Raw genomic sequence first — 6064 nt, 5'->3', positions numbered from 1 at the left:
ATATATATATATGATCCAAGAGTGTGCTTAAGAACCCTGGACACCTCTAATTGGGGACTCTAGCAAAGCTGAGTCACAATCTAAAAATGTTCACCCAGTTATATGTCTGTGGCATGTATGTATTCGGTGGTAATACTGGAAGACAGAGTGCTTTGGGCCACAGCCAAGACTCATAAAGTAGCTATGTTTAAGAATCATCATACTTAACTAGGAGAATCAATAACACTATCTGAATTATGAGTTCCTATAGATGCCAATCATTCTAAACTTCAAAGGATAAAGTGAGATGCCAAAACTGTTCAGAAGCAAAAAGCTACTAGTCCCGCTCATCTAATTGGAGCTAAGTATCATTGATATTTTGGAGTCTATAGTATGTTCTCTTCTTTTATCCTATTTGATTTTCAGTTGCTTGGGGACAAGCAACAATTTAAGTTTGGTGTTGTGATGAGCGGATAATTTATACGCTTTTTGGCACTGTTTTTAGTATGTTTTTAGTACATTTTAGTATGTTTTTAGTATGTTTTTATTAGTTTTTATTTAAAATTCACTTTTCTGGGCTTTACTATGAGTTTTTGTGTTTTTCTGTGATTTCAGGTAATTTCTGGCTGAAATTGAGGGACCTGAGCAAAAATCTGATTCAGAGGCTGAAAAAGGACTGCAGATGCTGTTGGATTCTAACCTCCCTACCCTCGAAGTGAATTTTCCGGAGCTACAGAAGCTCAATTGGCGCGCCTTCAATTGCGTTGAAAAGTAGACATCCTGGGCTTTCCAGAAATATATAATAGTCCATACTTTGCTTAAGATTTAATGGCCCAAACTGGCGTCCAAACGTCCACCAGAGATTTCTGGCGTAAAACGCCCAAACTGGCACCAGAATTGGAGTTAAACGCCCAAACTGGCACCCAAGCTGGTGTTTAACTCCAAGAACAGCATATGCACATGAAAGCTTCAATGCTCAGCCCAAGAACACACCAAGTGGACCCCGGAAGTGGATTTTTACGTCATTTACTCATTTCTGTATATCCTAGGTTACTAGTTCACTATAAATAGGATATTTTGACATTGTATCTTTACCTCATGACACATTACACGTTTCTTATTGTATCTTCTATGGCATGAGTCTCTAAACCCCATGGTTGGGGGTGAGGAGCTCTACTATGTCTTGATGGATTAATGCAATTACTATTGGCCATTGACAACGGTGAAACCCTACATACAGCTTGCCATGGAAGGAGCCTTGCGTGCATGAAGAAGAAGACAGTAGGAAAAGTAGAGGTTCAGAGGATAGAGCATCTCCAAAACTTCAACCTGTTCTCCATTACTGCAAAACAAGTATCTATTTCATGTCTTTTTTACTTTTCACAATTAAATCTGAGAATTATTGATATCCTGACTAAGAGTTACAAGATAACCATAGCTTGCTTCAAGCCGAAAATCTCCGTGGGATCGACCCTTACTCACGTAAGGTATTACTTGGACGACCCAGTGCACTTGTTGGTTAGTTGTGTGGAATTGCAAAAGTGTGATTGCAATTTCGTGCACCAATCCCACTCCACACAACCTTTGGAAAAGGAAGTCAGTCAAGAACACTCAAAATAGATTACATCGTCGTTGACGTAAGCTCAGCCTACAATGCCCTAATAGGTCGGACAACGTTAAATCAACTTGGCGCAATAGTCTCGACTCCGCATTTATGCATGAAGTTCCCAACCGCAAAAGGAATAGCCACAATAAAGGCAGATCAGAAGATGGCGCGCCGTTGTTACAACGAAAGTCTAAACCTCAGAGGCAGAGGAGAAGAATTCCACACAATCGAGCTCGATGGAGTTCGGAGGCGGGAGGAGCTCCGCCCACAACCCGAAGGAGAAATAGAGAAAGTTCAGATCGGGAACACCCCGGACCAAACAACCAACATCGGCACACTCCTAAAAGGGGACATAAAAGAATCACTCATACAGTTCCTACGCGACAACGCCGACCTCTTCGCGTGGAAGGCGGCAGACATGCCTGGCATAGATCCCAAACTAATGTGCCACAAGCTAGCAGTCTACCCAGGATCTCGGCCGATACAACAAAGGCGCAGAAAGCTAGAACCAGAACGCTCTCAAGCGGTGGAAGAACAGGTACAAGCTCTATTGGAGGCAGACTTAATAAGAGAAGTCAAATACCCACTATGGCTTGCTAATGTCGTTTTGGTAAAAAAGTCAAATGGGAAGTGGAGAATGTGCACCGACTATACCGATCTCAACAAAGCTTGCTCGAAAGATCCTTATCCGCTCCCAAACATCGACGCACTGGTAGATGCCTCCTCCGGATACAAATACCTCTCCTTCATGGATGCATACTCGGGATATAACCAAATCCCAATGTACCCACCCGACCAAGAAAATACCTCTTTCTTAACCCCAAAGGCAAATTACTGCTACATTGTTATGTCCTTCGATCTCAAAAACACGGGAGCCACTTACCAAAGATTAATGAACAAAGTTTTTTCGGATCACATCGGAAAGATCATGGAAGTCTACGTAGACAACATGTTAGTGAAGACGCAAAACGAAGAGATGTTATTATCCGACTTGACACAAGTATTCAACACCATAAGACGACACGGCATGCGACTCAATCCCACAAAATGTACCTTCGCAGTAGAAGCTGGTAAATTCTTGGGTTTTATGATCACACAGAGAGGAATCGAGGCAAACCCGGACAAGTGCAGGGCCGTACTCGACATGAAAAGCCCGACTTGTATCAAAGAGGTACAACAACTCAACGTGCGGTTAGCAGCCTTGTCCAGATTCCTGGCGGGATCCGCAATAAGATATCTCACCTTCTACGCCACTCTAAGGAAGGGAAAGGAGTTTGAATGGACAGTTGAATGCGCGCAAGCCTTCCAAGACTTCAAAAAATTTCTGGGACAGCCACCTATATTAAGTCGGCCACGGGAAGGGGAACCACTCATCTTGTACCTCACAGTGGGAAATCGGGGAATAGCCTTAGCACTGGTCCGAGAAGACAACAGTGGGCAACAACCCATATACTTTATCAGCAAAGCGTTACAAGGGTCCAAGCAGAACTACCAAGAAATAGAAAAGTTTGCTTAAGCTCTCATAATAACATCTCGACGACTTCGCCCGTATTTCCAGTCTCACACCATTAAAATTCGGACCAACCAGCCCATAAAAAGAATCTTACAGAAAATAAACTTGGCAGCAGAATCTTGCAATGGGCAGTTGAGTTGTCCAAATTCGACCTTCAATACGAAGCTCGAACGGCCATCAAATCTCAATATATGGCCGACTTCATTGCAAAATTTACAGACACACCGGAAGGCCCCACAGAATGGAATCTATACGTGGACGGCTCTTCGAATAAAACGGGAAGTGACGCAGGCGTAATAATTGAAAGTGACCAAGGGACCCAGATCAAACTCTCCCTCAAATTTGGGTTCCCTGCCTCAAACAATCAAGCGGAATATGAGGCACTACTGGCTGGTTTGAAGCTGGCTAGGGAGGTTGGAGATCACAAACTTATCATCTTCAGCGACTCACAGGTAGTCACTTCACAGATAACTGGCAGCTACCAAGCCAAAGATGCCACTATGAAAAAGTACCTGGACAAAACCAGGAAACAGCTTGGACAACTCAGAGAATATGAGATTCGACACATACCCCGAGAACAGAATGCCCGGGCCGATGCACTCTCAAAACTAGCCAGCACCAAACCAGGAGGCAACAATAGAAGCCTTATCTAAGAAATTCTACAGAAGCCATCAATCTCAGAAGAAGAAAAGGTCCTAGCCATAACAGGTCGCGATCAGGGATGGATGACCCCCATGATTAATTACCTCACCACAGAGGCCCTCCTTACAGATAAGAAGGAGGCAAAGAGGTTAAAACGGAAAGCACAATACTATACCATCATAAATAATACTTTATACAAAAGATGGATTTCAACACCATTGCTAAAATACGTGCCGACTTCCAACACTAAGGATATCTTAGAAGAAGTACACAGTGGCATTTGTGGTAATCACCTCGGAGCACAAGCACTCGCCAAAAAGGTACTACGGGTAGGATTCTATTGGCCAACCCTACAAAAAGAAGCCACAGAATTCGTAAGAACATGTTCACCATGTCAAAAGCATGCCAACTTCCACACCGCTCCGCCAGAGGAACTCATCGGCGTAACCTCACCTTGGCCATTCGCAAAATGGGGACTCGATCTCCTCAGACCATTTCCTCAAGGATCAGGACAAGTCAAATTCCTCATAGTAGGAATAGACTACTTCACAAAATGGATCAAGGAAGAACCCCTAGCCAATGCCACAGCTCAAAGAAGTCGAAAATTTTTGTATAGAAACATCGTCACAAGTTCGGAGTTCCAAACTCCATCACTACAAACAATGGTACCCAGTTCACAGACACAGGCTTCAGAAAACTAGCGGCCGACCTGAATATAAAACAACAATTCACCTCTATCGAGCACCCCCAAGCCAATGGGCAAGCCGAAGCTGCTAAGAAAGTTATATTAGCAGGGATAAAATGGAGATTACAGGATGCAAAAGGAGCCTAGGCTGAGGAGCTCCCACAAGTCCTATGGGCATATCGAACGATTGCACATTCCACGACAAAGGAGTCACCTTTCCGATTAGCTTACGGAATGGAGGTGATGATCCCAGTGGAGGTCGAAGAAGGATCACCCAGAGTAATCCATTATAGTGAAAAAGCCAATTCCCAACTCCAAAGAGAAGAGCTCGATTTACTTCCGAAAATCCGAGAAAGAGCTCGGATAAGGGAAAAAGCGTTGAAACGACGAATGGCCTCCAGATACAACCGAAAAGTAATACAGCGGGCCTTTGTTGAAAATGACCTTATCCTAATCCGAAACGATATAGGAACAACTCGACCTGGAGAAGAAAAGCTAGCTGCAAACTGGAAAGGACCCTTCCGAGTCATAGAAGTCTTGGGAAAGGGCTACTACAAACTTTCCGAACTCGACGGGCGAGAGCTTCCTAGATCATGGCACGCCTGCAACCTAAGAAGGTACTATAGCTAGGAATGATAAAAGATCTTGGACAAGGCGCACTCTTTTTCCTGAAAAAGGTCTTTTAACGAGGCGCCCGGCCAAGACCTACAAATCACCCGACTTAGGAAATTAATTCCTCATGTATATTTGCATTTTCCTTTAATAAAATTTGTTCAGATTCTCTACAAACGCTCAAGTCGTATTATTCTGAAAACATTCATCACCCGATTATAAAGCTACAAATCGACAAAAAGTGAAAAACGAATTCACTGCGCGATCACGATAAAAACGAGGGCTAAAAACACAAATTCTACAAAATCGGCAAAAATGAAAATAGAATAATGCAAGAAGTTATAGAAAGTGATCCATAGAAAGGACCTGACGAGGACCTAATAAAATGGATTGCTATAAAATAACTTAAAGACTGGCTGGCACAAAAAGTTGGACCAGCCATAACAACCTAAGTTATAAGTAAAGCCCTGGAAAGAGGTCTGGCCAACCCTATAAAAGAGGATTACTATAACTTCGAAGAGCCCGACATGTGGAAGTCAGACTCCTACAAAAAAGTTACAAAAGATAATCCCTGAAAGAGACTTAAAACGAGGTCCAAAAAAGAGGATTATCATGTAACTCGACAGGGCCCGACGTGACAAAGTCGGCCCGGAAAGAAAAAGTTACAAAAGATAATCCCTGAAAGAGACCTAAAATGAGGTCCAAAAAAGAGGATTATCAAGTAACTCGACAGGGCCAGACATGAGAAAGTCGGCCTGGAAAGAAAAAGTTACAAAAGATAATCCCTGAAAGAGACCTAAAAACGAGGTCCAAAAAAGAGGATTATCAAGTAACTCGACAGGGCCCGACGTGACAAAGTCGGCCCAGAAAGAAAAAGCTACAAAGGTAATCCCCAAAAAGGGACCTGAACAAAGTCCAAGAAAGAGGATTACCAAGCAAACTCGACAGGGTCCAACATGATGAAGTCAAGCCGAGGACACAGAAATTACAAACGAAATCCCCAAAAGAGATCTAAACGAGGTACAAA

The sequence above is a fragment of the Arachis duranensis genome, chromosome 5 (genome assembly GCF_000817695.3).
Source record: "Arachis duranensis cultivar V14167 chromosome 5, aradu.V14167.gnm2.J7QH, whole genome shotgun sequence".
NCBI lineage: Eukaryota > Viridiplantae > Streptophyta > Magnoliopsida > Fabales > Fabaceae > Arachis > Arachis duranensis.
The sequence above is the reverse complement of the archived record's forward strand: the minus strand, read 5'-3'. Positions refer to the sequence as shown.